Source organism: Acomys minous, assembly GCF_964271855.1.
Source record: "Acomys minous genome assembly, chromosome: 15".
In the NCBI taxonomy this organism is placed as follows: Eukaryota; Metazoa; Chordata; class Mammalia; order Rodentia; family Muridae; genus Acomys; species Acomys minous.
In genome coordinates, this window is record NC_140497.1 from 79,653,033 (window position 1) to 79,677,957 (window position 24,925).

Genomic DNA, 24,925 nt, shown 5'->3' on the forward strand with positions numbered 1-24,925 from the left:
TGTTGACAAGAAAGGCCTAAGAATACCCCATGGCAGCCGTAGCCTAAATTAATGAAGAGAAGGAGCCCCTTTCATTACAAGGATGAGAGGATAAAAGCCAGGCAGATCTCTGACAGACAGGGAAAGGAGCCACAGATAGGTAATAAAATGGCAAACATCTGGCCTCTTCCTTACCCTCTTGACGTGATGAAGGCTTGTGTGCTGGCCAGTCTTATGTCAACTTAACACAGCAGAGTCATCTGAAAGGAGGGAGCCTGAGATGAGAAAGTGCCCCCATAAGATCCAGCTGTAGGGTCCAGCCCAAAGTGGGTGGTTCTATCAATGAGCTGCTGGTCCTGGGTTCTACAAGGAGGCCGGCTAAGCAGCCAGGCAGTGGTGGCCCATGCCTTTAATCCCAGCACTTGGGAGTCAGAGGCAGGAAGATCCCTGTGAGTTCGAGGCCAGCCTGGTCTACAGTGTGGTTCTAGGACAGCCAAAGGCTACACAGAGAAACTCTATCTTTAAAAAAAAAAGTCAGAAAACATGGGTCAGCTTAGTGATTTTTCTTATCTGAAAGAATTTCTTATTTGTAAATGGACTTTTAGATAGTTTTATGGGGTTCATTATTCAGGCTTAAGGAGGAGAGGAGAGAGCTGAGTCAGCTAAACTTAAGAGTCATGAACACTCTGGCCCCAGCACAGGCCACCTGTGGGTTTGGACGCCCCTGATTGAGATCTCTTGGGAAGGGAACGTTGTCTTTGTGTCTCCGAGCAGACTTCCTTGTACTGCTGTTTCTGGTTTGCAGCCAACAGGAGCCATAACTAGATTTGTGTTTCATTCGTTTCCCATGGTCCCTTCATTCGCCCTCATCTTTCTATCCTGCCTCAGAGGGATTTTGAATCTGCTAGTACTGTCCAGATAACATTAACATTTTGAAACATTTTGAAAAAAGCCACTGCCCTTGCACTGAGAGTGTGGCTGGAGCCAAGCAGGCAATGAATGTACTTTCAGGGTTTTTAATTTTTTTTTCTGGTTTTTGTTTTGTTTCTGTTTTTTCTCTTGTAACGGCTGGGAAATCAAAACTTAAGTACTCCCTGGTGGTGGCACAGTCCCAGCTGGAGCAACAGGCTCTGCCTTTCTGGAAACATCCCTGATGCTGAGCCAGGAGATCCGGACAGCTACAGCGTTTGGGGCAGGACTCTTTGGAGATGTTCAGAGCCAGTTTCTGCCCGGGGTTGAGATTCCAGGTCAGGATGTACCCAGGCCAGATGTCAAATGTGTCATCACCCTGGTGTTTACTCTCCCAGAAGTGACAGATGGGGGCAGTCCATGGTCCCTCCCCTCTTGGGGTCCCAGTTGCCTCTGACTTGTGTCTGGATTCAACAGCAAGAAAGGGTGACACAAACTCAGATCTCATGTTAACAAGGCAAGGGGAGGCCCTCCCCTCAAAGTTGCTTTTTGTTTTGTGACTCGACCTGCAGGGTTTGACTAAAACTTGGGAGGAAGGTCACCTGTTGAAAAATGCAAGATACAAAGAAGGAGAGCAAGTCTGATTGATCAAGCTCTCCAACTTTATTAGTCAGGCAGCAGCTTTTATAAGTCAGAAGGCAGGGAAGCATATTGCTCTAGCAACCCAGCTGCAGGCTTTTCTCAAAACACAGGGAATTCCAGGCAGGGTCATAATGTCCTGCCACACAGGATATCTGGCTCCCTCTTTGTCTAGTCTAACTGCTAAATCGTAACAGGGTTGCTCCATCTCTATCTGTCTTTAGTCTAACTGCCGACCCACAACAGGGTCAGCTAGTTTCTGGTGAAAGGCAAGCTCTAGGAAAAACAGAGACTTAAAGGTGCAGGCTCTGACAAGATGGCTGAACATTGGCCATATGGCCTATTGTCCCCAACAGTTCTGCGCCAGCGGGAAGGGACACCTGGTCAGGAACAGGTGTGAAGATGGGCTTTAACGTGCCTGTACTCCAGCTGCGTTCTTTTGTTCACAGGTGTCAGCTGAAGAGACAACCCTGTGGGCCCTGAGGTCCTTCCGTGAGTCCAGTAGGCCCTGTGCTCCTCTCCTAGGGCTCCGATGGGCATAGTTTCTGGTCAGGTCTAGAAGCGTTAGTGCTTTGTACTTTGTGGTGGTTCTGGTGACAACGTAGGAGCAAGCACGCTGGGCTTCATCACGTACGTCATCTGAGGTAGTTAAGGCTATGACAAGGGAGAGAGAATAGAACCCAACCATTAAAAAACACAAGCCAGGGCTCTAATAATTACAGAACACGGAAAGCAAGAACACATGTGAGATTCTGGCACATTTTCCTGTGGTGGTCATGTCTACCGTTTATTAATGTTATCTGGACAGAATGTTAATGTTTTACACGAACAATCCCTTCTAATCCTTAAAACTCCATAATATGTGCTATTATCTCCATTTTATTATGGGAACAACTGATGATTATAAAGGAGCGCGTATTGACCAAGGTCCACATGGCTGGTGGGTCAGGCAAGATCCGGACCCATATCTGTCAGCCGCTGGTGGACTTTTTATTTATTTGTGCTATATATAGCCAGGAAAGCCACTGGACCCCTCAGAATAACGTTTGCTGTTGCGGTATTGGGATTTTTTTGGTTTGTTAATGTGGGGTCCTATTCGGGGCCTGGTGCTTAGAATGTGTGTGCTCTGCCACTGAGGTAGGTCCTCAGCATCAAACAGGGGTTTTAAACGCATACTACTCCAAAATCAAAACAAAACAGATTTTAAAAAAGAAAAAGAAGAACAAAGGGGGTAAAAAACAAAACAAAAACAAAAACAAAAAACAAACAAACAAACAAACAAACAAACAAACAAACCCAAAAAGACAGGAGGGACGGAAGAGAAACACCAACGGAAGCAGGCTACAGCCTGTAACCCCACCACACACAGAGGCCTTTTTGCCTTGCTCAATATGCAAACATAAGTGAAACTTAACTTGGTCTAGTTTTTTTTTTTTTAAATGCCTGCTTTGAAGTAAAACAAAACCTAAACTCAACCAGCGACAAGCAACCAAACGGCTCATGGAATTCCTGGCAGAGCAGAGCGGATGAGGACCACGCAACTCCTCTCAGATTCAACCCCTAAGAGCCTTCTTGTACTTTCGCGGGAAGGCCCCGAAAACCCATCTTTGGTTTCCCTGATACACAAATTGCTCCTTGTTCCTCCAATGTAGGCTCTTTACATTTTTATTGTGTCCCTGGGCCTTTTTTTAACTGGTCAGAAATGTAGCCTCAGCCTGACTCTTGGATGACGTGGTAATGAGTAGGGCATCAAAAGCAAAGGAAGGGAGCTGGAGAGGCGGCTCAGCAGTTTTAAGAGCACCAGCTACTCTTCCAGAGGATCCAGGTTCGATTCCCAGCATCCACATGATGGCTTACATCCACTCCTAACTCCAGTCCCAGGGGATCCAACACCATCTTCTGGCCTCCCTGGGGATTGACTCTAGAAGCTTTGCATGCTAAGCCGTTCTGTTGAAGCATCTCCCTGGTTCCCTGTACATTCACAAGGATCTGAAGGATAGGGTCAAGGTTAGAAGTCTCATACAGCAGGGAGTTCCACCACAGAGCGTGGACACAACTGGCTCCCTCGTTTACCATCTGTAGCCAGAGACCCCGTCCTGCGGCTACTTCTGTCCTTCCCCACCCCACAGCAGACCCTGCGTGCACCGCGTAGGTAGCCTATGCTCTCTCATCCCTACCCCACCAAGCCTATGTTGCTTGGAAACGCAGGAGACTAGGGCTCTATTCCACTGTGCAGTCAGCACTAGGAAGGACCGAACAGAGAAAGAGAGGCCTGAGGCCTGAGTGGGCTCAGGTCTGTGTAGGCAGAAATGGGGGGGGGGTCTCAGGCACCTGGAGCAGCGGCACATCCCATGCCCTACAAGGAGTGTGGTTGGCTACAGTGAGTGAGAGCCTCTAAGCAGGAAGGGAGGACTCTCCTGCCCACGTCAGAGGATGGTTAGCTTGGTTCACTGTGTTTATTATACAATGAGCTCCTCTCTGTGGACCCCCAATTGCCAAGTGTTTCAAGATTTATTTCCCCTAGAAAGTGGGGAACAGGTGAGTTCTGCGTCATTGTCGGTGCAGAGTGAGGGTGCCTCCCCAGGGCTGCGGTCAGAAGCACTCATCATCATCACCATCATGTCTGGTTTGGGGGTTTGTTTTAAAGACTGACTATTTATCTCGTGTGTGTGTGTGTGTGTGTGTGTGTGTGTGTGTGTGTGAGAGAGAGAGAGAGAGAGAGAGAGAGAGAGAGAGAGAGAGAGAGAGAGAGAGAGAGAGAGAGAGAGAGTAAGTGCCTGCAGAGGCCAGAAGAGGGTGTCTGATCCCCTGGAGCTGGAGTTAAACATGGCTGTGAGGACAATGGGACTAGAACTTGGCTCCTCTGTAAGAGCAGTCTGCTGTCTTAACCATTCAGCCATTTCTCCAGCCTTAGGCCATTTTTAAAAACCGGGGGTTCTAGGGGAATCGAACCCAGGTCCTCATGATTGCAAGGCAAGAACTTTGCAGGCTGAGTTATTGCATTTGCTCAGTTTCTAAATAATCAGAAAAATTAGTTTCTGCATGTGAGCTCTGGATTGCTTCCCTTCCTTTTCTCCAGGAGACTCTGGTTTCCAGCTGCCTTCTCAACCACGTCTCCTCTTTCTCCATGGTGCCATAGGCGCCCAACAGCAAAAGCCCCGCAGGGGGTCTGTATTGGCAACCTATCCCGTTTCTTCATATTTAGAGCCTGAGTTCTTGGAAGTGTACCTCCCTCCTTCCCCTCACTTCTGCCTAAAAGTCACCACAGTCTAGCCCCGGCTAACGCCCAAGCACGAGGGGCCTTTTCAGTCCCTGTCTCTCGCCTCCGGTGCCTGGTGCTGACTGCGTCCTCTTTGGCTTCCAGGAACTTCCCGTTCTGTTTAACCTTTCAAGACCCAGCACACTGACCGCTTCTCGACTCCTCCCTCCCACCCATCAGCCTCTGCTTTCTCCCATCGGCTCACCGTGGCCTGTCCTTGGCTACTCTTTAAATGAGGGTAGGCCCCGAATACTTTGCTCCAGATGTTTGTTTCACTCTCTTTGCGTTTCTAGGCTTTGGCTACAGTTTGGATCCGTAAGGACTCCAGGGGCCCCATAAAGCTTGGTCCCAGCAGAGGGTACAGTGAGGCCCACATACTCTTTCACTTCCTGTTCTCCCACAGGGGCAGAGGGGTGGGGCCCAACATACAACCAAGAAAGTGGTCGCTATGGTTACCTTTTTTCCCCCACGCTCTGCTTGTTTTTACTTCTTTTGTGAGCGATGGATCTAGTTACTTTAGTTCTGATTCTTGGAATACATAACTAATTTATAATTTACCATAGGGCCCTCAACTCCCTACAGAGAGTTAATTGCTGTCTCACCGCCACCCAGCTCTCCACACTGGAACCGTGGTCATCCAGTTGCATGGGGCAGCTTGCTCTTTTTCACTGGGCTCTCACACCCTGGGCCCCCAATCTCCTCACCCTGTAGTCACCCAGGCCCAAGTATCAGACAACTCGAACAGAACTCATACACTAAAGCTTGGTAAAATGATGCAAAATAGCTCATTTCCTGAGACAGGGTTCTCATACTGTAGCCCAGGCTGGCGGGACCTCATGCCGTTCCCCTGCCTCAGGCTCATGAGTGCTGCAGGTACAAGCCACCACACGCAACCCCAAAGCCCTTCCTGTAGAAATCGCGACAGCCCCTGCCAGTGCTTGTCACTCTCACCTGTGCCTCAGGGATGACCTGATGCCTCCACACGAGGCCCTACACGGAGGAAGTGAGAGGTGTCTCTTCCGCTTGAAGCGCCGAAGGACAAACTGCTTTCCAACGGCAGCTGTCCCATGGTTGGCGCAACTGCACCTGGGAAATGCACCAAGACCTACAGTGGACGGACAACTGTTAGAGTCAGGAGGGGACTTCTGTTCGTGTCACCCTCCTTCAAGTTGTCATGACACTCTGACCAAAACCTGCTGTATCTGTTGCATCAGGAAGCAGGCACCCTCCTCTTACAAAGCAGTTCAGCTCATCAGGTGCCTGCTCAGCCAGGAAAAGGCAAAGCTGCTGTAAGGCAGACACTGAGCCATAAAGAATATACTGCTTTCCAGTAAGAGCCCAAGGTGAAGACAATGCTTTTAAACAGTAGCCCAGGATAGCAGGAGGACTGTAGAGCTGTCTCTCAAGGACTCGGGGTTCTTCTACCAATCCTTTACAGCCCCCAACCCTGGACCTTTTATTGCCTGTACATCCTGGGTTCTTGTAGTTCGGATGGCAAGGCACCAAGAACCCCAGAGAGCAAATGTAGGTGTCTATATGGTACAGGAGAACCAGGGTTCCCCCCTGCAGACTCTCAGTCTCTCTCCCCACTAAAAGAATTCTATTTGTGTGTTTGTTTGCTTGTCTGTTTATTGAAACAGAGCCTTTTATGTAGCCCTGGAACTCACTATATAGACTAGGCTGTTCTCAAACTCACAGAGCTCCACCTGCCTCTGCCTCCTCAGTACTGGGACGAAAGACATGCCACCGCCATGCCCAGCTGATCCAAGGATTTTTAAATGGGCCCAGAAGGAAGCTTAAGGAATCCCACTTTACTAGAGTAGTTGGAGAGAAAAACTGCAGGGCAGGCCAGATGTGAGTCCTGGTGGTCACCGCATGTGGGGAGAGGGTGGGGGTGGGGGCTCCAGAAAGGAGAAGAGTAAAGACTAGCCCTAGGTCTACAAGTAGGTACAGAGGTGTGCACGGTAGCCGGAGGACATTGGGAAGACCCAGAGCGGTGGGGCAAGCATGCTTAGGAGTTTGGTATCCAAAGAAAGGATGCTGAGGTGGGAAAAGGAAAAGTTGTGCTTTTTTTGAGTTAGAACTCAGAAAAAGGGCAGCCTTTTCAGTGAAGACTGCAAGCAACTGCCTCAGGGGCAGGCACTGCTCTCCAAGGGTCTTGTCCTGATCTCACCCCACACACTTCGGGGCTAGCTACTGTCTGCAACTGGGTATTTATTGCACGTGAAGTTTCTCTTTCATTTGACACAGGCTCAAAACAAGAGTTATTGCGACCCTATCAGTTTCCGCAGAGCAGATCGTGCTGAGGTGAGTGGACAATGTGTCTGGCCTCGAACTCAGAGATCCACCTGCCTTTGCCTCCCAAGTGCTGGGATTAAAGGTGTGTGCCACCTCGCCCGGCTAATGGGTGCCGTCCCTATGTCCTTATCATTATCCGTCCCTACTGCCTGTAGACTGTGGGACTTTGACTGTTTGCCACTCTGCTTTGATGCAATAAGGAAGTCGCCTGTGTGGACTGTCCGGTCCTAAGGTGTTGCTGTAAAACTTGACAAGATCAAACAATGATTCCAGACTTGAAGAAACCGTACTTTTCTCTTGCCTTTATCTTTTGTCTGCTTTCTAGAAACTTAGTTAATTATCAGTTTTCTGCATGAGAAAATAAAGAGAAAGGGCAGGAGGGAGGTGGGGTGGAGGACAGGGAGAAAAAAACCTAAGATATTTTTAAAGAGCGAAAGTTCCACACACACAGCTGTTCAACCCCAAAGAACTTCCTCGTCTCTGAGTTAAATTTACCTTCATATGCACTATCTGTTCCCTTTAAAAACTGAAGATTTTTCGCTGGAGTTAAACTTCTCTAAAGTTCTCAGGGTGTAGTGGCACACGCCGTTACACTTAGGAGTTGGCACTAGAGGAGCAGGAGTTTAAAGTCAGCTTCTGCGACATAGCAAGTTCAAGGCCAGCTTGAGCTATCTAAGAGTCTATCTTAAAACACCATACGCAGCCAGGCACAGTGGTGCATACTTGTAATCCCAGCACTTGGGGAGGCAGAGGCAGGCGTCTGTGAGTTCGAGGCCAGCCTGGTCTACAAAGCAACTCCAGGACAGACAAGGCTACACAGAGAAACCCTGTCTCAAAAAACTTAAAACAAAATAAAAACCCAAACCACAGACACACACACACACAAACACAGAGAGAGAGATACATAGAGACACATACACACACACACACTTAAGACATACAGAGACAGATACACACACACACACACACGAGAGAGAGAGAGAGAGAGAGAGAGAGAGAGAGAGAGAGAGAGAGAGAGAGAGAGAGACAGAGATAGAGACAGAGACAGACAGACAGTCAGACACACAGACATACAGACACACAGACACACAGACATGCCCATGCTCATGAATTTAGCACAAAAAGCACCAGGCAGGCCAGGAGATATGGTCACTCTAGCTTGTTGAAATAATGTTTTTTTTCCTATGCCCACTCTAGCTCCCAAATAATTGATGCAGAGGCTTATCTGATTTATTACTAAGCTTCAAGCACCATAACTGGACAGCTTTTGCTCTAGTCTAACCCGGCTATCCTAGTCTAGCTATTTCCTAGCTGTGTGCCCATGACTTGCCATCGCAGGCTCGCCTGGCCGCCTTCTGCTCCATCTGTCCATCCTCATGGCCAGCTCCTCGTCGTCCACCCTGCCTCATGGCAACCCCTCTCTCCTTCTTCTTCCTTTTCCTCCTTTACCTGCGACCCCCCAGTCCTGCCTACTGCTTCCTCTCCCCAGTCATTGGCTCTTTAGCTTCTTTATTAGCCAAGTAGAGATAATGGGGGAGCAGTCCTTATACAACATTGATACAAGAAATTCTTCAACAATCATGGCAATGCCCAGGGCCTGACTGCAACCTGATCGCAGGACGCAGAAATCAGCATCAGAACACACAGTGTACAAGACCAACCCCCAACACCAGCTGGAGGAAAAGGTGGCTGGACATGCCAGCTTTGAAAGGGGTTTGGGCTCAGTAGCACCAAGGACAAATAGGACCCAGACTCTGACCCCTGCTTTCTGTGGCTCCTCGGAGGGAGGGGAAACAGCAGCGAGAACATCTTTTCACCAAATTGCAGGCTTGCACTCAGAATCCAGCTCACCTGGTACACTCCTCAGTGCCAACCACCTGGCAGGCTGCAGTTGGAGCCTCATGCCACGCAGACCAGGCTTGAGGGATGCATCACCTCTTGGGCCTTGAAGGAAGCAGATAAAGTTAAGTAAGAGTGGGGCTAAACTGGCTGCTCTTCCAGTGGACCCTGGTTTGATTCCCAGCACACACAACCATTCATAACTCCATCCCCAAAGGATCTAATGCCCTATTCTGGCGTCCACTGGGCACTGTACACACTGGGTACACAGGCATACATGCCTGACCCTTCCTCTGTGTAGTGTCTCTATTGTGTGTTGCCTTGGCCAGACTGAATCACATTCCCCCACATTCCAGGCTCTGGTTAGGGTGTGCCAACACTCTCTGGATAAAGACCTTTTACTCTATAAATCCTCTTACCTCTGAACCTAGGTAAAGAACTATGCTTTCCCACTATAACAATTCAAGCCAAAGTTTCGGCTACCAGAGTTAGAATTTCTCACAACATAAAAGGAGTAACATGGTAGGCAGGCTGTTCCGTTCCTAGGGACAGCATGATCAATTAGCCCTTGTGGAAGACCTTTATGACCCAAGGCAACTGATTAGCAGCATGTCTCTATCACCGTGTTCTGTAAATGTGTCACTTTGGTTCTGAAGCTATGGCATCTTGCCATCCTTATTGAAATGAGAGAACTTGCTAAGGAGTGGTGGCATACGACTTTGATCCTAGCACCCGGGAAGCAGAGGCAGAGGCAGGTGGATCTCTGAATTCACCCTGGCCTCCAGAGTGAGTGCCAGGGCAGCCAGGGATACACAGAGAAACCCTGCCTTAGGAAACAAAATAAATAAATAGATGAGAAAGCCCCTTTCCTGGGTGACATCTCTTACAGTCACATCCAACCTATAAAGGTGACAGAGGAGCTTTTTTTTTTTTTGAAGATGTATTTATTATATGTACAGTGTTTTGCCCATATGTATGCCTGACTGCCAAAGAGGGCAGCAGATCTCATTATAGATGGTTGTGAGCCACCGTTATGTTTGCTGGGATTTGAACTCAGGACCTCCGGAAGAACAGACAGCACTCTTAACATCTGAGCCATCTCTCCAGCCCCGACAGAGGAGCTTTTGGATTTTCCTTGGAACATAGCCAAGGGTATGTGTGTAGGGGATTCACCCAACTCAACTCTCCCATCTCCCTAAGCCTTTGAGGTCTCCCTTCTTAGGCTAGCCGGAGAGCTGTCTGGAGAACACACTTGGGTAAATGAACTTGACCTGGTCCAGTGCGGTGGTCCACTCTTCTGGCCTTAACTTCTTCCTTCCCGGGTTCTGGTATGGGCCTGCCCTCCTGAAGCATGCTGAGATCTGACATAGGTACAGACCTAGGTGCAGTGTGTGTGATGAGGGGGGCAGGGGTGATGGGGGGGCTCAAGGAGAATGAACAACCCAGTTCATGCATCCGCCCAGAAGTTATCAGAGTCGCCAGTTCTCTCTGCCCATCGCACTCGGCATAATCTGACCAGGGAGGTCTCACACGAAGAATTATTAATTATACTAAGGGAAAAACTAAAACGGACGAGAAGTCAAGGATACTCTAGGGCTAATGAAAAGACACAAGGGTGGGGGGAAGAAAAGAAAATTGAGAAGGGTCCCGCTCCAAGTTGAGATTCAAAGTGGTTGAGGACCATTGGACAGGCTTGCTGGGTGGCTGGGACCTGCTTGTCTATAGGTTCTGAATGGGTAGAGTCATCATTTTGAGGAACATAAAAACTGAGGCTGGCCAGTAGTTGATAGTCCGGACTGGAGAGGCGACATGCAGGCAAAGATGGCCACCTGCTCCAGGGTGGAGGACAAGCTGGGCTTCTGGATGGGCCTGTGCAGGGATTTAGGACGTCAGGACATCCCTGCCAACCAGGCGTTGTAGAGGAATGCTAAACATGGCTGCTCTGGCAAGAGATCACATCCAAAGACACCTTCAAGGTCTGTGTCATCCAGTTGGAATACAAACACGCCTTTAATTTAGGAGACAGAGGCAAACAGATCTGAGTTCAAGGCTAGCCTGGTATAGAGCAAGTATCAGGTAAAGAAAAACTTAGGTCTAGGCATAGTGGTACATGTCTTTAATCCCAAAGGAAGGTAAAGTTAGTTTGTTGAAGGAAGCACCCATGTTTGAAAGTGATGTCTAACTGAGTGGCAGAAAAGGTGACGAATCAGAGATTTGACAGAAGAGGATACGCCCAACTTTCATGAGAAGAGAGAGGAAAGGGAAGCTACTTAAGAGGCAGTTTTACAGAGAGAGTTTTTACCAGGACAGTAATAGAGAGATGGGTTGCAGAGAGAGAACTCAGATGAAGATTGAACAAGCCAGAAATTGAGAAGGAGACAGAAGATTAGAGCAGATTGCTGAGTTAGTTTGAGGCCAAGCGGAGCAATTCTGGGCTGAGAGAGAAGCCAGATTAAATAAATCAGCTGGGAGAGGAGTTTGAGCCAGAACAGCTGAGTTGAATTAGCCAGCTATGAGCTCAGAAAGAACAAGTAAGGGTGAGCTTATTAAGCAATAAGTCTTAGAGACTAAAACATTCTAGGCCTAGGTTAGACTGTACGAAGACTAGAAGCTTCCAGGACTAGGCCTAGGCTAGCAGAAGGAGACAGTAAGTCTCCCAGACAACAACTCAGGCAGGAGAATAAAGGTTCTTTTAACTAGGTGTCATGCCATTAGGAGGGCTGTGGCTAGACTGCGGGACTGTCGGTGTAGAAGGACTGCTTCTCTGGGGCACACAAGCTTATGTGCAGACAAAGCAGCAGCGAGAGGATTTCAGTCTCAGCTAAAGAGTTCAGCCACAACGTCATAAGTCCCTTTGTAGGAAACTGCCTGTTTTCCAAGGTGAGCATTCCCAGTGGCAACCTGGAAGCGGTCCAGCTGCTCCACACAGCCCTCTCATCTGTAAAATCAAGACACTGCCAAGGACTATAAGGAATGAAGACAGGAACCTGGCCTTTTTGTCTCGTGAATTTGTTCATCCCTCCTAAGGTTTTTGCACTTGCACGTCCTTATCCCTGGACCGGTTCTGGGGGTAGGGTAGCTTCCATGACCATCTCAATCTGCAGGAGCATCTAGACACACAGGAAGACCAGCCAAAACCTAAGTGAAGACCCTCAGAAACATGAATGTGTGGGCAGGGAAAGTGAAAAATGGAGCCCAGTCCCCAGCACCCGCCTCAGGTGGCCCACAGTGGCTTCCAACTCTAGATCCAGGAATCCAATACTTCTGGCCTCTTCATGGCCCTGTACTCACCTGCACACACCCACATGCAGACACACATGTCTACGCATAACACGTTTTCTAAATTATTATTAGTGTGTAAGCATACTTGTGTGTGTGCATGTGCGTGTATGTGCATGTACCACAATGCATGTGTAGATGACAGCTTTGTGGAACTGGTTCTGGGGATTGAACTCAGCTCATCAGGTGTGTGTATGTGTGTGTGTGTTTGTGTGTGTGCATGTGTGTGAATGCATGTGCCACAATGCATGTGTAGATGGCAGTTTGTGGAACTAGCTCTGGGGATTGAACCCAGCTCATCGTGTGTGTGTGTGTGTGTGTGTGTGTGTGTGTGTGTGTGTGTGTGTGTGTGTTCATGTGCCACATGCATGTGTAGATGACAGCTTTGTGGAACTGGTTCTGGGGATTGAACTCAGCTCATCAGGTGTGTGTATCTGTGTGTGTGTGTGTGTGTTTGTGTGTGTGCATGTGTGTGAATGCATGTGCCACAATGCATGTGTAGATGGCAGTTTGTGGAACTAGTTCTGGGGATTCAACCCAGCTCATCGTGTGTGTGTGTGTGTGTGTGTGTGTGTGTGTGTGTGTGTGTCCATGTGCCACATGCATGTGTAGATGACAGCTTTGTGGAACTGGTTCTGGGGACTGAACCCAGCTCATCAGGTCTGCATGAAAAGCACCTGCTGCACCATCTTACCAGCCCTATCTGGGATTCTAATATGTTGGTGTTCCCTTTTTTCTATCTTTGAAGACGTAAGGTAAACTGAAAGCAATCTGTGGAATGAATGCTTCCTGCCACAGCTGCCCTCTGCCTGTGTCCTCTCTAGACACCAAGTTTGCCTCTCCCAAATAAATAAATACAAACAAAACAAAACCTGAAAAAGCATTCTTAGGTTTGGAGAGATGAGCAACAGTTGGGAGCACTTGCTGCAGAGGACCACGTTCAGTTCCTGTCACTCACATGGTGGTTTCTAACTGCCTGTAACTCCCAGGGCATCTTGCGTCTCCTTCTGGTCTCCCCGGACACTGCATGCATGTGGTGCACACATGCAGGCAAAACTCTCCTACACATAAGATCATTTGTTTTTTGTTTGTTTGAAACAGAGTCTCTTGCTGTGTGGTAATTCACTGCGTAGACCAGGATGACCTTGGAATCACTGAGGTCTGCCTGTCTGTGCTACGCAAATGCTGGCGGGAGGGGTGGGGGGGGGGACTATGCCTGGCTCAAAAATAAAAACGTGAAAGAACATGTTTAAGGGGTTTGAACTAGTAAACAAAGAAACAGATACTGTCACTTGGCCCTTCCTCACATTCATGTGCTCACTGATGACTGGGTGGGTCACTTTTTGTTTTCCAACCACAGCTTTGACAAGCTCTTCATTTTCTGTTCTGTAGTTGCCAACTTTCATTCAATTGAACCCATCTGAGATGTTTAGGCTCACGGACAAATGCTAAAATTGTTCCCCAAAAGAAAACCTGGCAAGTCCTGCTTGCTTGTTGGTCACTAGCTCTTTAGAGGTGGCTTCTGAAAAGAGAAACGGGAGAAGGGAAGAGAACACTAACAATGGCTAAGGACGTCGACGACACCGTGCTCTCTTAAAGGCTTCACACACAGGCTGAGGGTTAGGGCTACTGTGCTGGGAAAGCACTGAGCTAAGCAGAAAACACCTGTGCCCTGGGGAGCTTCTAGCTGGTGAGGCCTGACAATGAAGACAAATCAACGTCCTATTGACAGATAAAGAGGCAAAAGAGGGGCTGGAGAGAAGGCCCGCTCTGCCAAAGGTCCTGAGTTCAATTCCCAGCAACCACATGGTGGCTCAACAACCATCTACAGTGAGGTCTGGCGCCCTCTTCTGGTGGGCAGGCATACATGAAGGTGAAACACTGTATACTTAAATAAATAAATCTTAAAAAAAAAAAAAAAAAAGAGGCAAAAGAGTAACAAGTGCCCTTCGTGGTGTGTGGTTCACTGAGAGGGGCATCTGCAAAGACTAAGGGTGAGGGGCAGCCATGGCAACACCTGAGGGGGGGGGTGAGGCACAGGAAACATTGGGTCAGCAGGTGACCAGAGAGTCTGGCCATACACAAGGCCACTCCGAGGACCTTAACTACACACTGGGAGGCCCCAAGAAGTTCTGAGCAGTGGACCGCTGCTGTGTTGCCAAAAGCTTTAGAGGGATCCTGTAATGAGGGAGCGGTGGGGGGGAGGACTAATTAGAAAGTTGTTGCAGTGATCCCTGGGAGGGAAGGCAGTGACTTGGGTCCATGGGGCAGCAGCAGTTGGGGTGGGGGGTGGGGGGTGGGGGTGGAGGAGGGGAGAAAGCCTATGAAATTTGAAGGAGGAGTTCAGAGGCCCTGGATTTGGGGAGGAGTCACTGTCTGGCTTTGGCCAGAGAGGGAAAAATGGATGCCATTGCGAGGGCAGCAAGGAAGATGAGACAAAAAGGCTGGGGGTGGGGGTGGGGGTGGGAGTGGGGGTGGGGGTGGGGGTGGGGGCGGGGGTGGGGGTGGGGGTGGGGGCGGGGGTGGGTGGTGGGAAGTAGAATTCAGTTCTGAATGTGCTAGGTTGGAAGGCTTTTCTGGTGTTGAAGTAAAAATGTGAACTAGGTGGTTTGGTATTGGATTTGGCCCAGGTCAGCTTCAAGGAAGCGGGACAGGCTGGAGGCGTGTATTGTGCTTATTCAACGTGCCGATGCGCCTTGGCCTGCAGGAACAGGCTGTCGGTCCAGCTACTCGGGATGGAATTTTCAGGGCTGACCCTCACTGCAGAGTGAGCCGAAGGACCACCTGGGCATCTTCAAAGTATAAAACAAGATGAGAAAGAGGCAGAGATTTGCCTACCACATGTAAGACTATACATTCCACCTCTGCTGTGGCAAAAACCAAGCAAAAACAAACAGGCACAGACGGCTTAGCCATGAGTCTTGCTTAGCAATTTTCTCACAGCACCACCACTATGACCAGGTGAGCATTATTTAGATTCTACCATAAGCACAACCAGATGGAGACTGGAGATGGCTCGATGGTCCTGTTCTAGGTTGTACTGTTAGGAGCTGGGCTGATTCTTCTTACACTTCTCATGGGCAATAACTTGTCCTCTTTTACAAACTTTTCTTTCTTTTTTGGGGGGGGAGGGTGTTTGGAGACAGGGTCTCTCTGTGTGGCCCTGGCTGTCCTGGACTTGCTTTGTAGACCAGGCTGGCCTCGAACTCACTGCGATCCACCTGCCTCTGCCTCCTGAGTGCTGGGATTACAGGCGTGTGCTACCACTGCCTGGCTCAAGCTTTGCTTTTCTACACGAGTCCTAAAAACAAAGGAGGCGATGGGATAACGATTGAGATGTAATATGAATAAATTAATAAAATATATTAAAAAACAAACAAACAAACAAAAAAGGAGGCAGGCGGCAGGAACATCTATCAGCCGGGAAGGTGGCCCTACCTCAGTCTGCACTTACAGTGCTGGGATCTGACAAAAGAGTGCACTTGGGAGCCAGGCACGGTGGTAAAACCCGTGGTCCCAGCTAGTCCGCAGTCCAAAGCAGATCAGGCATTCAAGGCCAGGCTAAGAAATTTAGAAAGAACTGGTTTCAAAGGAAGAGTGACGAGGAAGTCTAGTCATGGTGGTGCAGGCCTTTAATCCCAGCAGAGGCAGGTGGATTCCTGTGAGTTTGAGGACAGCCTGGTTTACATATTGAGTTCCAGGGCAGCCAGACATAAATAACCCTAACTTTGTCTCAAACACATACAGACACTCAAAGAAAGAGAAAGTTTTGCGGGGGGGGTGGGGGGGTGGGGGGGTGGAGGGGGTGGGGGCTAGGCTCAAGCCCCACTACCACAACAAACAAGCAAATAAACTTGTTTCCTTTTTGAGACGGGAAGCTTCTAAGCAGCCCAGACTAGTCTTGAATTTGAAATCATCCTGTCTCAGCCTCCTGCCTACAGGTGGTACAGGTGGAAACATTCTTTTTAATTAACTAAAAGTTACATCAATGTGTTCATGTGGCCCTTGTGATCCCCACTCACTCGTCTAGTTCCCTGGGCCCATCCTATATGGTCAGTGGCCATGTCCCCTTATCACTCTCTGTCCCACGAGATTAGTGGCCGTGCCCCCTTGCCACTCTCTGTCCCATGAGGTCAGTGGCCGTGCCGCTTACTCCTCCTGTCCTCTGCTCTGAGGAAGTCTGGCTCCATGTTGAGAAGGAAGGAAAGTTGGGGAGATTTCCCATCTCCCTACTTGGGATTTAACTAATTAATTTATTTTTATTGTATGTGCATTGGTGTTTTGCCTGTATGTATGTCTGTGTGAAGGTGTCAGATCTTGGAGTTACAGACAGTTGTGAGCTACCATGTGGGTGCTGGGAATTGAACCCAGGTCCTTAGGAAGAGCAGTCAGTGCTCTTAACCGCTGAGCCATCTCTCCAGCCCCCCTACTTGGGATTTAAATGTAAGCAGATGTAATGAGATGTCTGTGTCGCTACTGTCCACCTCCCCCATTTACCTCCCTATCCAACTATCCCTCACTCATCACCTTGATTTTGAAATCCTCTGAACAAGCAAACAGGGCTGGTGACGGGGCTGGGGGTGGGGTGAGAGGAAGGGAGCTTATCTCTCCTCAGACCCCAGAGGGTGGAGGGAGAGAAGGAACTCCAAGTTGTCCAAAGAAATCCTTCCTTGCATTTATAGACACACCCACACATGCTCTGAGTTTACGTAAGTAGGCTGAGGTCAGTGCAGGGATCAGATGCAGATCTGTCCTCCCCCTGCCCCCCCCACAACCCCCCCTCCCGCAACACACCGCAAGACACAAACACAAACACCACATAAGCATGCACAAATCACACACATACCACATATGCACACACACCACATACCCCCCTGACACACATCACATGTACACACACACACCAAATAAATGTTAAAAAAAAAAGTTAAACCAAGAACAGCCATCCAGTTAGATGCACTGGTACTGTTATGAACTCATGAGCATTAAAAGTAGTCACCTACTGGTTAACTTCTCAAATCAAAAGAGTGTAGAGAGAAGAACTAACATTCTGACTTTTTTTTTCTGACAGGGTCTCTCTGTGTAGCCTTGACTGTCCTGGACTCACTTTGTAGACCAGGCTGGCCTCAAACTCACAGCAATCTGCCTGCCTCTGCTTCCCAAGTGCTGGGATTAAAGGCATGAGCCACCACTGCCCGGCTAACATTCTGAATTTTAATGTAACCTCTTTTGGAGAGGGGTAGTCACAATCTGTACTTTTGAAAACACCCAAAGGACTCTGGAATTTTGGTCTGGAGAGGATTTGGCTCAGTCTTCCGATGGCTTTAGGACACAGAAAGGCTTGTAAGTTGGTGGCTCAAACACTCACTCTCTCTCTGTCTCTGTCTCTCTCTGTGGGTCAGGCTTGAGGTCTTGATGACAGCAGTGGTTGGCTCTGATTGTTCCCTGGGGTGACAGAGGGGGAAAGCTGTTGACCTCTGCTGTGGTGGTCACTGTGTACCCAGCTCATGAACTCTCCAAGCACAGCTGGTGCTGTTCTGGGCCCCCTTGCCTGACATGTGGATGCTGGTCTTCTGGTGGTGGGTTCCTGGGCTGCTGGAGCTGGCGTTCTGGTTTGCTCCATCTGGTTTGCTCTGCAGGGATGCTGTGCTTCCCTGATTTTCACCCTGTCTGATCACTGTACCCCTGCCTAGCTGTCGCTGTACTTCACCTGGCTTCAATGAGCCCAAACTATCCCCAGGTGAGGCTCACTAGCAGGACTAGGACTCCAGACGCCAAAGTGCTTTGCAGCCCACTGATTGTAAGCTAAGTGTGGCACCTGCGCAACTGCGGTACCGAGTCGAGGGCGAGGGACTGCGGATTTAACTCGTGCGCGCGCGCACACACACACACACACACACACACACACACACACACACACACACACAATAACACTGTGGGTCATTTGTGCTAAGAGAGCAGCAGCCGCAGCAGCAGCAGCCGCGGCAGCAGTTTATTCTTCTTCAGAGTGCCAAAGAGCCTTCTCATAGGCCGCAAAACAGGAATCCTCCTCCCAGGTGAAATCCCTCAAGAGGTAATCGCACACAGGAGGAAAAGTCTCGAGGAAGGGAGGGGCGCGTTCTCAGAGCAGTAAACACGACTAGCTAACCAAGATAAACACAGACATGGAAGCTGCTAGAAACAGGACATGAAACAGCAAGACAGGCAGGCAGCCTGGTTCCTACAGCTAAGCATGGCAAAGCCATTGATTTTTTAAATCACATGACAACTAAGTGACCTTAGGTGTCCTTCCTTGCATTTATAGACACACCCACACATGCTCTGAGTTTATGTAAGTAGGCTGAGGTCACTGTAGGAATCAGATCCAGATCTGCCCTCCCTCCACCTGCCCCCCCCTCCCCCCCCCCCCCCCCCCCCGCAAACTCCCACCCCGTGAGTATTCAGTATGGTCACGACATCCCCAACCCCGTGAGTATTCAGTATGGTCACGAACTTCTAGCTCACTCTCAGGGCTTCCTGTTCTCCAGACCAACTTCAAAGTCTTCTGGGAATTCAAGAACAAACCTTACTTTCTTACCCTCTAACACTGCAGTTTTATTGGTTGACTGTATATTACAAATTGCTTTAAAAAAAATTGCCGGGCATGGTAGTGCATACCTTTAATCCTAGCACTAGGGAGGCAGAGTCAGGGGGAATCTCTGTGAGTTTGAGGCCAGCCTAGTCTATAAATCAAGTCCAAGTGTCAGCCAAGGTTACACAGAGAAACCCTGTCTCAAAAAACCAAAGAGAAAAGGAAAAAAAAAAAAAGACATATTACATAGTGCCACATGCATCCCAGGTCCCTTGTCTTTTTTTTTTTTAAATTGAAACAGGGCTTCATTACGTCACCTATGTTGGCCTCGAACCCCTTCTTTTTTTTTTTTTTAATATTTATTTATTATGTATACATTGTTTTGCCTGCATGTACCCCTGTATGCCAGAAGAGGGCACCAGATCTCATTATAGATGGTTGTGAGCCACCATGTGGTTGCTGGGAATTGAACTCAGGACCTCGGGAAGAGCAGGTGGCGCCCTTAACCTCTGAGCCATCTCTCCAGCCCCTTGAACCCTTCTTTAGCCTAGACCTTTAACTAATAATCTTTCTGCTTTAGGTTCCCTAGCAGTGGATATGTCATGACAAAACATTTTGTGCGTTTTGCTTTAAAGTTTTCTTAATTTTTGTGGCTTTATTTATGTATAAGAGTGTTTTGCCTTTCTTCTATACCACTTGTGTGCCTCCCCTTTGCAGAGCTCAGAAGGCACCAGATCCTCTGGAACTGGGGTTACGGATGGTTGTGAGCCAGCATTGGGTGCAAGGAATCAAGTCCAGGTCCTCTGCAAGAGCACCACATTCTCTTAACCACCGAGCCACATCTCTGACCCCCACATTTTATGCTTTTTAAATACAAAGCTTTCATAATTAAGTGTGCATTTTATACTTACAGACAACGTTGGCTCAGAAGAGCCACATTTTAAGTGTTCACTGGCTCATGTGGCTGCCATATTGGATGGCATGGTGCTACACACCGCACGGTGAGCTTTTGGAAGACGGGAAATGCCTGATGCTTCTCTGTCTGCATCACATGGCCTGGGTCTCCCACAGAGTGATGACTGACTAGGACACACTGATGAGGTTATCTACAGATGTTAAACATGTTCCCTTTCCCACGGAAGAGAGAGTTCTGTATAAAGTACAAAATCTAAAATCTTCCCACTGCCAATAAAATCATGACCTCATCACTGAGAACAGGATCCTGGCTAATGTCAGATCCTGGGTATTTACTATTCAACAAGGCAGCACATGCCCACAGTGACTGTCACTCGGTATATAAAGGCACCCAGACAAGCCATAGGGAAGAACATACATTTCCCAATAGCACATTGCAAAGTAAGTGCCTGGGAGTCACAGGCTGTAAATGAAACAACCTATCCCTGCCTGGTTACTGTTCCCAATGAACAACTTTATCTTCCTGTTGGCCAGAGTCAGGAAGGGGCTTTGTGCATGGTGGATGGAGATATAGATCTTTCTGGAGGTCAGCTTGAGAAAATGTTTCCCAGGCCATAAAAAGGTTCATAATACAACCCATCTTCTGTGGACTCCATAATCCTTAAAAATTGAAAATGACAGATACAGACAGGCCTGTCTCTGCTTCCTGAGTGCTGGGATTAAAGAGGTGTGCCACCTGGGCTGATTCTGGAAGGCTATTTTTAAAAGCAAAGATTACAAAGCACAGATTACACTGGCCAAGTGAAGGGCTATACTCATATGTTAGTTTCAAACCAGAAACTTAGAAGGGATGGCCCACCAGTTTTTGTTACAAGGCAAAACAATATTGCAACAAGCTGCACAACATTAGGACCTTTCCCATGTTTCTTAGTACTCAATACATGTTTTGCATAGTTTTGGTCATGTGCACATCAAATGGAGGCATTCTTACTGTGACACCTCACACTGAACTGTAGTTTGCCCTTAAAGGGCATTAACAATGTCTAATGGTAGCCTTTTGCTGCTGTGTCCATAGCCATTAAGTATGCTCAGGCTACAGACTTGGCTCTAGTGTCCTCTGCTCAGGGGTAGGGGGAAGAGTCCATTCCTGGCTTGGAAAAACACTTTGGCTCAACGGAAGGGCAGAGGTATGGGCATAGGGAAGCGGAAGGGTACTGTCAACACCCACATGCTGGAGAAGGTGACCTGGATGAGGATGAGGATGCTGCGGCTCCTGAAGAGATACAGCCAATCTACAAAGATTGACCACTGTATGCCTCCCAGCTGGTACCTGAAAGTCAAAGGGAATGTGTTTTTTTTTTTTTAAAGCGGTTATTTTGGAGCACAGCCACAAGCTGAAGGCCCAAGAAGTTCCTGGCTGACCAGGCTGAGGCTCACAGGTCTAAGACCCAGGAAGCACGCTAGCACCGGGAGGAGCACCTCCAGGCCAAGGAGGAAGAGACCAAGAAATGATGCTTCCCCAGGATCAGTCATTAAAATAAAACAAGCCTTTGTTAAAACAAAAATAAAACCAAAACCATGTGTAAGGGCTGCACAGAGGGGGACCACTCAAAAGTTAGCTCTGCCCATCTCAAGGCGTGGCAAGTGTTTTCAGTGTGGTATGCAGGCGGCACCCCAGTGGTAAAGACAGGGAGAGAGAAAAATTCTCAACGTATCTGAACACCCAGATCATAGAGAGGTGAGGGTGTAAGGCAGAGATCCCAAACCAGGCTACCATGGCTATGGCTAGGACACAGTTCTTAGCACTGTTTCGGTGGTCTGGACTAGGTTCTCAGGGAATTCAGAAGCTAGGCTACAAGAGTTGGAATTGTTCACTTTGTATGTAGTGGCTTAAAACAGATCAAATGTATGAGCGTGTGGCTCTGGAAATTACAAGCCTCAACTCTGCTTCAGTGGGCTACAGCAGAGGCGTCAGCAGGTCTGGCTCTCCCTGTACGCCGGGAGATGAGCCCTCGTTCCTGGCCTCTTCAGTTTAGAAAGGCCGCGGGCATTCCTTGGCCCACGCCATCCTCCCTCCCATCACTGCAACCCTTGCTCTCCATGATCGCATCTCCTACTCCCTCCTTTTATCTCCTTCCTATCGCACATAGAACCCTGTGGTTATTCTGTGTTCTCTGGGCGATTTTCCTGTCTGGCCCTTAGCTCAGGCATAGTTGCAGTGCCTTCACCATATAAGGTAACATTAGTAAGTTCTGGGGTCTTTTCTCAGCCTGCGACAGTAGCAGACACAGGAAGGGCCAGGACTGAGGAACACAACACAGAACTGGGATGGAGAGGGTAGCAGAGCTTCCGGTGGATTCTATTTGATGTGTGGGCTTGCTGCGTCAGTTCAGTAGCTTCCTAGGGCTCCTTAAGCAAGAAAATTAATTTTCTCAGGATTCTGGATGCTGGAAGTAAGGCCATGGGACCTCGATGCCAGGTACTCTTTTGCTGTTTGCAGGGTTGTTTCTGTACTTTTACCCATCTTCTGTGCTTTTTTTTTTTCTTTTGAAGCTGGGTCTTGTTTGTAGTTTAGGCTGACATGGACCTCACAGTCCTCCACCTGGCAAAGCTGGGATGGACAGCTCGCTTGCTGTCCTGCACTTCCATTTTTTTCTACTTCCAAGGACTGTGCTCACACAGGATCTTGTTTTAAGTTAGTCATTTCCTCAGAGGCTAATCTGCAAATGCAGCCATATGAAATATCCAGGGGCAGGATTTTAATATAGGACTACAGAAGGGCTAACCCTGTCCATAACAGGAGCGGACATAAGTCATCTTAGCTAAATGCTGTCAGCCATTGCAGAAGAGAGTGCGGTGCCAAAGGGCTCCTCCCTGGAGTGTCTCAAGGATCTGGAGCATGCTCAGCTGCCTCAGGCTGGCCAGTGGGCCCTCCACACCTTCTCTGCTAACATAGGAGAGCTAAGCGTGAGCTCAGCAGCACGCAGAGACCAAGCCAGGAGGGTGTGTGGTGTGTGGAGCTGAGGTGGGGAATAGCAGCATGAAGCCTGAGTCATTTACAGTCTGGTGGAGACACTGAACAGGTAGCAAAGGTACCAGGAACAGGGAGAGGTGGCACCAGGATGCAGTTTCAATCCTGTGACTCTTGCCTTGCCATTAGGTGATGCAGGAGACAGTCTGGGCTGTAAGGCTCTTTTACCTGTTTCTGCCCATGGGTAGACATGGGCTCAGACGTGGGCTAGGGCATGGGTCTCCACAGAGCGCATTTCCTGTGCCAGACAGCATCCTCACCCATGACATCAGCAGTCCAGCACCCTCACCTATGACATTAGTCAGACCAGCATCCTCACCAATGACATCAGCAGACCAGCACCCTCACCAATGACATCAGCAGACCACCTATGACATCAGCCAGACCAGCATCCTCACCAATGACATCAGCAGACCAGCACCCTCACCAATGACATCAGCAGACCACCTATGACATCAGCCAGACCAGCACCCTCACCTATGACATCAGCTAGACCAGCACCCTCACCTATGACATCAGCTAGACCAGTACCCTCACCCTTGGCCTGGGGCAGGGTGGTCTTGGACAAAACTTGGACAGCTTCTAGGCTCCTTTCTGACCTGAACTCGGTTGACTATGTCATTCTCATGACCTACTCCATCTTCATTCCTACTCCACTTTTGTTTCCATCTCTCCTTTATCCACCTACATAACATCTTCAGTCTTAATACAAGATAAAGGCCGTGCGTGGTGGCGCCCACCTTTAATCCCAGCGCTTGGGAGGCAGAGGCAGGCAGATCACTGTGAGTTTGAGGCCAGCCTGGTCTACAAAGTGAGTCTAGGACAGCCAGGGCTACACAGAGAAACCCTGTCTCGAAAAACCAAAACCAAAACAAAAAACCAAAACCCAAAACCAACCAAACCAACCAACCAACAAACCCAAACAAACAAAAACAAAAAACCAAGATAAAATAAAAAAAGCCCAAAACAACTTGAGTAAGTGAAAGCATCCTTACGAATGAGAGAATCTGTGACTCAACCATCCCGTGTATCATGAGATTTTTCATTCATTTTAAGACTGTTACCGTGTACCTTTCATCAGCTCACTTCAGAAAATGAAATATGGCTGCATCTGTCACGTTCACCCTTGTGACTGAAGCCAGTGCTAATGGATGATGTCTAAGCATTTAAAACTCTAAGGTTTGTTTGAAAACAGAAACAAAAAAGATTTAAATTCTATCCCAACACAGTCAGAATTACATAAAATCTGAGGAGATTGTGTTATCTTTAAAGTAGAAAGGAGGGCTTCTACCTCCATCCGGACGGCTGGTTGTCCAGGTGTCCGGGTTCTTCCCAGAGGCAAAGAACTGAAGCCCAGGGACAAGAAAGCAGACTGAGGAGCAGGGCAGGCAGGTGTTCGAGGCTGAAGCAGGGCAGAAAGCTCCCTGTTGGGAAGGTGGGCTCTCCAGGCTGCCCATGGACTCTGCGGGTAGCTCACAGGGCGCCTGGACTCTCCCTAGTCCCCCAACACGCCCCTGCATGCCTTTCTTTTTCAACTTCCTCCTGTCCTCTCCCATTACATCATCTCCTGAGCCCAGATGTTCCTTTTAGCCCAGGGAGATAACAAAGCAGTGAGATAGCATCCCACCTGCAGAGCTGGGGTTGTCCCTCTATGGTCCAGCTGCTCAGATACTATCTCTTGCCCTCCAACCCTGTGTGGTCCCTGTTATCACCTCGCTCTGCTGCTGTGAGTCACGTACACTGCTACTGTGTGACATCTGAGCACTGTACTTCAAGAAGCTCAGGCTTAACCATGCCCTGTGCTGTCTCTACTATCATTCAAGTTAATACTTAACTGCAGCCCACAGTCGTAGACAGCAGTGGCCTCACCACCAGTAAGAATTGCTTACATCACATAAATTCTATCTCAAGTTAGTAATTGATAAAACAAAGAGGGGGGAAAAACAATCAAGAGCACAGACTGAAAGAAATACTGGTGGGGCTGGAGAGATTGCTCAGAGGTTAAGGGCACTGGCTGCTCTTCCAGAGGCTCCAGGTACCCACAGGGCAGCTATTGCTGTCCCTAACTCCAGAACCAGGGGATCTGATGCCTTCTTCTGGCTTCTGTGGGCACTGCAGGCATGTGGTACACCAACATACCTTTCAACAAAACACTTTTATCTTTTTTACAAAATAAAATATAAAGGGGAAAATTATTATAACAAGA

General features: G+C 48.6%; 1 long non-coding RNA gene across 1 annotated transcript; it reads right to left on the minus strand.

Annotated features, from left to right (window-relative positions):
* Positions 1 to 1,565: 1,565 nt before the first annotated feature.
* Positions 1,566 to 24,633, minus strand: LOC311585125. Its single transcript, XR_014775108.1, has 3 exons — positions 24,279 to 24,633; positions 5,738 to 5,891; positions 1,566 to 2,181 (listed from the first exon to the last, which is right to left on the minus strand). It is a non-coding gene; the product is annotated as an uncharacterized lncRNA (long non-coding RNA).
* Between the last annotated feature and the right edge of the window lie 292 nt (positions 24,634 to 24,925).